The sequence below is a fragment of the Anopheles stephensi genome, chromosome 3 (genome assembly GCF_013141755.1).
Source record: "Anopheles stephensi strain Indian chromosome 3, UCI_ANSTEP_V1.0, whole genome shotgun sequence".
Lineage (NCBI taxonomy): Eukaryota > Metazoa > Arthropoda > Insecta > Diptera > Culicidae > Anopheles > Anopheles stephensi.
Window position 1 is genome coordinate 61,661,420 of NC_050203.1, and position 8,256 is coordinate 61,669,675.

Sequence of the window (8,256 nt, forward strand, 5' to 3'; positions counted from 1 at the left end):
AGTTTTGATGGACTTTAAGAGGACAATAAATTGAAGCATCATTTTAATTTGCTGCATTGGATCAAATTGGTTGATTGGAGATGGAGATCATTTCTACTTAATGAAAATGATGATAGCCTAACAGTCTAATATTTACTTTGGGAATAGTTTTGCGTATCCAAAACAGATATCTCTGATAAGCTCTGAGTAATTCAAGTCGCAAAAAAAATTATGACAGTTCATAAGACCTGACTGACTAAGACCTGAGGGTCATAAGACTAGACATGAACCTGGATTTATCTAGGCTTAGTTTAAAATAATTACAGTTGATGTGAACGAATAGTATCGGACACACGCTTTAAATCGTGATTTTCAACAAAAAGCTTGATAAGAAATTCCATTCGCATTCCATTCGGCAGACAAGAACCAGTGTAAACCCAAAACAATTATTTAACATGATGTACTATTTCTCAACATTATGGCATGTGTTTGAACGCTGTTATCTTTCAAACCGTAAAAAATCATTGAATAGAAGCGTCCAAACTGTACGAAATTGCTTCCTAATAAAAAGCCTTAGAACAACTGTCCTGGATGTCAACAAACTGGTTGTTACTCTTATCCAAATCAATCTTCCACACAAACCCTTCTGATAAAATTATAAAACGCATCGAAAAATAAAACACCACATAAATGGGAACGATTTCGATAAGCGTAGCAAAGGATTAGACTGCTATCGGGCGTGACGCCCGAGAGGTCGAAATAAGCGACAGACACCGATCGTTGTATCTATCTTCCGTACATGACAATCATTTTCATTTATGGTATTCTTGGTGCTTCGAAGCTCCGTTACTTGCACCATTTCTTGGATGCCCTCCAGCGAGGTGGTACGATGCAGCCAAGTAACAAAACAGGTGCTGCATATCATACATTGCATTTAATAGTGCACACGGGCCTCCAGCGAAACACTGTAACGCACCAAATGTGGATCACCGTTTCGAGAGAAAGGGTGCTGATTCCGTGCCGTAACAACATCGTTAATTTCTCCCGCCGTGCTCTTGATTCTGGATGTGCCGTTCTCCGCACACGCTGTTTCGGGCAATGTTGCCGCATATTATTTTGCTTCACTGTGGATGAGTTTTCACACCACGCGACCTCCATCCAATCTCCGCCATTGCCGACTTCCAGGCCATTGATAACGCGATACGATTGCCTTTTATTGGAATGGAGCGAATGGAGGAAGAAAAAAAAAACTGCGTGAATGCAGTGAACCGTTTCCTGCTTTCCCGATGGAAACATACACTGGAAAAAGGTGAATTCAACCCAGAAGAAGAACTTGCCCGCAGATCGAAGAAACCTGCTCTACACGAGCGGGCCGCGCATACGTAGAGCTCTGCAGCATTGAGATCATTCCAACATGCGCACACAAACACACACGGACAATCGATGCTCTCAAGAAAACTGGTTCTTCTGGTATCTGTTGCTGCAACCCAGCTCAAGTCTGCATCGCAGAACATAAAAAAAACACACACACACATAGCGAGAACCGTGTACAAGGTGTGTGTATGTGTGCCCTTCCTTCGAGGATTGCCCTCAACAAAACACAACCGACCACCGGACCGACACGGCCCTAACGAACCTGTACCTGACGTGCTGATGGCGGACATTCTTGAAGGGCCTTCATGTTCCTAATGACCGAAACAATTGACCAAACGCATGGTAAGCGCGTCGCCCTGCGAGCCGCTTCCCTACACCGGGTGCTTACTTGCGGTGTTGCGTGACGACGATCGTACACAAGAAGAAGCAGCATAAATATTACGTACGGGAAGAGACCCCAAAAAGAGCGCACGGTGAGGGGACGAAGTGAGAAAATGCAAGAAAACTAAGTGCTCTGAAGATACAGGAACCCTGGTTTAATAAAAAAAAAATGGCACCCTCTCCCTAGCCCTTGCTATCTTGCACGGTCGATCTTTACGTCCACAACTGGTCCACCGAGGTACTCGTACTTGCGCACAACCACCACGTACAAAGTTTCCCACAAAATGTTCCCGCAAGGCTTAAGGGGGTCTGCCTTCGCAACAAGACACACAGTTCAGCCCTGATGTCCCTACCGGACACACCCCTATACTTGGATTGGAGGACTTGCGATACAAAGCACTGCACCCTGACGGATGGAAGGTAAGCGTGTCCACTGTGACTCCAAATTTATCCGACTAACCACCGGGTTAGTGGAACCATCCCAAAAGGAAGTGCTTTTATGACCGGGTTTTAATATTGAACGTAAGTCCTCATTAATGTGTGCCACATCTACCTACCTGTGTAGCAGGATGGGTCTGTATTTTCGGGTTCGGCTTGGCTTCAGGTTACTAGACCGGAACCGGATCGGTGAGTGAAGTGTGGTCTCAACCTTCCTGGAGACGCACTGGGATTGTCAGCGGACAAGGGGTAGACACGGTAGTACAATTGTAGTACGCTATCTGTATTTTCTCACACTGATCGGCTGGTAAAGTGAAGCGTAGATTGAGGCACAAGCACTTCCACTCGAGAAATAGCACACTTTTTTGCACGAATTAAGCACCGCGGAGACTCTCCGATTATTTTTAAATTTCTACTAAACTTCACTGGGTTGCTCACCTAAAGACGTAATGCACCGTGGTCGATACACAATTGCTCTGTGCGTGTCCTGCTGCTTTACAAGACACACTGAATCAACCACAGACTACTAGGATTAAGATGTTATGTTCACCTTTTTCGAACGTGGCTACTCGAAACGGGCGATCACACTCTGAGTGCCGATAACATAAATGCACTGTTTCCTTGCGTTCTATTGACTGCGACGCCACGTTTGCCACGTTAGGCACTGCCTGCTTCGAGGATTAAAGCCTCCGCGTATGGCGAATGAAAAAACAGCCACTTTACACTTCGTCACTGTCGAAGAATTTCGCACGACGGAAAGCGGTGCGGCTCTTTTTTTGAATGCGTTTTTTTCTCCCGTAGCACCAGCTAAAGAGGAAAAGATTCACCTTTGGCACACACCACACCGCTGCACTTACAGTAGCAACGCAACGCAATGCAACACACAAAAAAGAAAACAACACAATATGCACACTTTCCGATGCGGCGTTAGCGGAGGTCTTCACACTACGTGATTCCGTGTAAGGCTCACACACAAATAGCACCGGTTTCGATTTGTAAACTTGTTGAGCCAGTCAATTCTACGCAACGCGGCGCGTCGTGACGGGGTGCCACGACTTGAGCCAGTGTTTGTGAGCTCGGTGCCACGAACGCAACTATGGGCGGTGAGGCTTTATGCTCGGGCACACTGAAGCATAATCGAAAAAGAGTTTGAAAAAATAATAAAAAAAAGTTTTTATTAGTTTTGATGGATGGATCAGCAATTTTATTATCAGTTTTTTTTTATTTTATATTTTATTTATTCTATCCCTGTTGTTTTGCCTTATCGCGGGATAGTACGGTTGTGGATGTGTGGCGAATTATTTCTGGATTTGGAGAATAAATGTAATTTTATTCTTACGCCTTTCCTGTATTGGTTATCGTTTTTGTTTATTTATTTATTTTTTCTCTTATTTATTTATTATTGCAGTGTTGTTCCGTATTGTCACAACCGCATGCGATTTTAAAAATATCGTTTTTATTGAAGTAATTTTTTTATTACTTTTTTTTATTCTTCATTTCTTTATTCGTAATTTAATGAAAGCATTTATTTATGCATGGGCATTGTTATTTTTACCGATTACATGAATTATTTAAATTATAAAAGAATTATTATAAAGGGTTTTACTTCGTTCCAATTGTACCTATGAGAACAGGCTAAATTATGCTTTTGATGCAGTGGTACATGCGACAGCGGTCTTCACACGACAGGACCGGGGCTCAAATCTCATCTGGACCGTTCCCCCATAATGAGGACTGACTATCCAACTATGCGGTAACAATTAGTCTAGTAAGCCAGAAATGGCTGGCATGACCGCATGACAATGGAGGAAAGAAAGAAAGAAAGAAAGAAAGAAAGAAAGAAAGAAAGAAAGAAAGAAAGAAGAAGAAGAAGAAGAAGAAGAAGAAGAAGAAGAAGAAGAAGAAGAAGAAGAAGAAGAAGGAGAAGAAGAAGAAGGAGAAGAAGAAGAAGAAGAAGAACAAGAAGAAGAAGAACAAGAAGAAGAAGAAGAAGAAGATATGATCCTACGTAACAGAAACAATATAAACCATAATACATTGTTTAGCTCTTGTATAGCTGTAGTTGATGTAACCTTCAATGTTCAAAGCTTGCATAAATTCTTTATGAAACATTACATAAATATTCTTAAATAGAACCATAGTAACTAGTGTTTTATTTTACTTTTACTTATTTATCTTAAGTTTTTAAAACCAATGTTTTAAAATTAAAACCAAATGTTTTTAAAAACAATGCAATAACTTGAACAAGTTTCGTCTGCCCAACCAAATATAATAAGAGGTCACATTTTTTTAAAATATGTATATTTTAATTTCATAGTTTTAAAATTATTAATCAATTCACCTATTGTGCAATGCTGTTAGCACGAACACATCCAAACGAATCTTGCTGCCACTTGATCGCACCAACACACAACATACAACGCACACCTGGCAGATCGAGCAAGAAAACACTTTGAGTTTGAGCATGAAGAAAGGTATGCTGTGGTTGCGTGCGCCAAGCCTTTTTTTGTGGGCAAGAATATTCTTAAACTGGTGATCAGATAGCAATGTTCGAGCAAAAGCGAGTCTGATTGCTGCTACTTAAGAATAAAATCGTCAACTATAATTAAATACTTTTGAAAGTGTTGCTTGTTCCAAGCATAAGATGATCACGAGAAACATAAATCAAATCTTCAATCAATCCAATTTCAATGCATTCTTTTCTTTTGTTTTCTGAGCATGTTTTCATCCCCTTCGGTTGAATAACACCCTATCTCACTATGCTGAAGAATAAATTCCTTCCATTCCATCCGATGCCCGATACCGATCAGAATCGCGAAAGATTCCCTGTTTGCCTCTGTACTGCCAAGCTAATTTGGTGCCCTACCGATGCATATCGCGCAATCCTAGCAAAGCTCCGGTTGGCAAGACATTATCTTCGCACATTCCCTCAATCCAAGCATTTGCACCAGCCCCAAATGATGATGGATGGCGATTTTCGCGAGCGTGCTGCAGCATTTCGCCAACCTTTTACGCATCCGCTACCCTAAACGCAAGATGATACTTCGATAAGCAACGCCGTCGTTGTTGTTGTGGGAAGTGAGGGTCCCTCGCAGAATGTGACGTGCCAGATAGTGGAATGATTGCACCTTTTTTTCCAACCCCAGCTATTTTTCCGCGTAACGTTTCAGGAAGCTCCACCACCTTGTCGGATACTCCGAGCACATTGCCAGCCGATTTTTATAAGATACTTTCTTATCAGGCGCTGGTGGTGTTGTGTCTTTTTCGTGTAGGAAACAAATAGGAGGGGATTTTTTACATTTTATTTTTCTATTGATAAAGTAACACAAAACAAAAACAAAACTAATTGCTGCGGTTGCGCCAGGTTAGATTAACATGTGATCAATAATGGGGGTGAGAGCCAAAGAAAATGGTTCTATTAACTTATTAAAATGGCTCTTTTCTATCAGAATACCGCTCTGGAGAGCATCCATTTTAGTAAATCATTCCATTCTTGTTTGGTGGTTCCTCTTCTGTTTGCATCTCTAGAATTAAATCCGATCATGCTTGATCAAGGCATGTTCTCCATCGTGCACTCACTTCATTTATGCTTTTAATAAAAGAGTCAACACCAAAACACTTTAATGTCACACATTACCCAAAGTCTCCCCGAAGCCAAACCTTGCGACACGCGGGACCCATTTGTAAGCCGTTTATGCGCGTCCTAAAGTAATTTTCTTCCCTTGGGTGTAATAAAACAAATCATTGAAATAGAAATAGAACTTTAAAACCTCTCATCGCATCAACCTTTCCATTGCACTTTCTCCTTCATCGTGTCGCTTCTGATTATGCGTACACCCATCGGCTTAAACACTGTCCCAAAAGAGCTACCAAACGAGGGGGGAGCTGCACAACTGGGCAGTAAAACTGACTGACACTTATCGTCCACCGTTTGGTCGCGTTCGGTTGGACCACCGAAAGAGGTGGCCAGGCTACTCTCCCCCACGCGGTCAGTGGCCACTGCACCGTGACGAAAACAATCGATGTTTGGTTGCGTTCCGAAGGAAAATAGTCCAATGACGGGCAATAAATTGCCGACTTCTTCGTTGCCGGCATATTGATGCGTTGCAGGCCCCAGGGTGCAACAAAAGCGACGACGCGTGCAGTGCCGCGAATCATTCGAACACGTCCGCCAGAGATCGATGTGCCTCGGGAAGACGGGGTAGAGGACACTCGCATGGAGGTGGTTTTAAATTTCCCAGAATCTATGTTAGTGGTGCGTTCCGCTGCGTTTTGCTTCGCCACAGCAAGCGAAAATTGGACTCTCGTCGTTTAGTGGCGGGCAAAAGGTTTTTGTTTTATGGCGAAAAGATATCTATGTCTCCCGCTGGACGTAGGTGTTTCGAAACAACAAAAAAAACCTCCAATCAGTCGTCTCACAAATAGCCTAGAATCGCTCCCTTGTTTAAAAGCAAACAAACGTTAGTTTTCTTGGCCGGCCGTTCTCGACACCCCATACGGATGTATGAAAAGTAGTTCGAACTCGTCTGTTGGCATGCTAATTTATGTGGAATTTAAGCGGCAAGTAATTAAGGTGGCGTTCGTAGTTTAGGAGCCGAAGTCTTCCTTTTCTGGTTTGAAATCGCACCTCCTCGCTGTGTCCCGCTCATTGTGCAATGTCGAGCACAGTGTTATGCTACTCAGCGAAGAAGGCTGTCGACACGCCGGCTATAGCATTATGCTGCAGAGCCGCATCTGCCTCCCATCCATTGTCCCGTTCTGCCGGGAGCGTGTGTTCTTTTCTTTTCGATCCATTTCTCCCATCATCCTACACCGTCGGGTGTATAGAAGTTTTCAAAATACAGCGCTGAAAACACTGCTTGCCGAGTCGCGCGGCCCGTTACTTGATACCGCACCGGTGGCTACGAAACAATTATTGCTGCATATTTTCGCAAGCGTTGTTCCACGGCGTTAAGATGAGCTGCTGCAGCAGCTTATTGAGCTGGTTCTTGCCGCTTATACTCCAACACGCTCGGCGCAACAGGTGAAATGACGTGCTGAAATTTTGAAGCATTTTCAACGCCTTGCTACCGATGATGCCATGAACATGACAGGCGGATTTGCTACTTCTCGGACTGCCGTTGATTTTGATGAGCATAGCACAACGTCCGAAAGAAGGGTATTAGGGTTTTTTTTGTTTGTTTGTATTTGTTTCTCTTTCTTTTCGATTTATATTTTTGCTTTTCTTCCTGTTTTGGGGTTTCCAGTCTTAATGGTTGAATTATAATCATAATTGGTGTGTATAGCGGAACTGACCCGTTTAGAATCACTATTCTTATCGTTCTAAACCGATTCTACTAGCAGTTTCTAATACATGCAGATTTATGCAACGTTATACTTAAAAGTTCTGAACACGACAGCTTGTTTCCTTTGATCATTTTGGTCTTATGCCCATATGAGCGCCAAAGTGTGGATTTTATGTGGATAATATTAATTGGCTTGAGACGGTCCGTGGGCCGAGACGACAGCGGCCTCCCCGTACATAGGACTGACTATCCAGCAACGGGTGGCACCTTTTGAGACCAGACCTTTCGAGGTTATAGTGCCAAAGAAGAAGAAGAAGTAGAAGAAGTATAAACTTCTTCTTCTTCTGTGGCACTACAACCTCGAGAGGTCTCGGCCTGCCATTTCTGGCTTTCTGTGACTTAATTTTACCAGTAGAAAAGTAGTCAGCCTTTCGTACGGGGAGGCGGTCTGAATGGGATTTGAACCCCGGCCCTGCAATGTGAAGACCGGCGCCGCTGTCGCCTCGGCCACCGGACCGCCCCGAAGTATAAACTGGCTAGTTTAAATAATCACATACTTTCTTTCGGTAGGCTTGACTTACAATTTCTGGCTTCCCTACCTTAAAATTACCCTTAGCTGCAACTATAGATCCCTGGAGCCCTAATTATGAAGGAATGATTCTACGATGATTTGGTATCATTCCTTTGCTGTTGTTAATAGATGCTGCATACTGGGCTACCATGAGTACTTAAAATATGAGTAAACAAAAACCTTTAAAAGTCTCACGTTACATAAATAAAATTTATTTTAATAAATAAT

General features: G+C 42.8%; 1 protein-coding gene across 8 annotated transcripts in view; it reads right to left on the reverse strand.

The window, feature by feature from the left end:
• LOC118513594 (poly(A) RNA polymerase gld-2 homolog B) overlaps window positions 1-3,152 on the reverse strand; it is a 91,572-nt gene extending 88,420 nt beyond the window's left edge. For 7 of the 8 annotated variants that reach the window (XR_004906492.1, XR_004906491.1, XR_004906490.1 and 4 more), the window contains exon 1: window positions 2,292-3,151. The gene's annotated coding sequence lies outside the window, so the exon portion shown is untranslated. Of the gene's footprint in view, window positions 1-2,291 lie in introns of all 8 variants that reach the window. The other variant, XM_036059581.1, reaches the window with a different exon arrangement.
• Window positions 3,153-8,256: the final 5,104 nt, after the last annotated feature.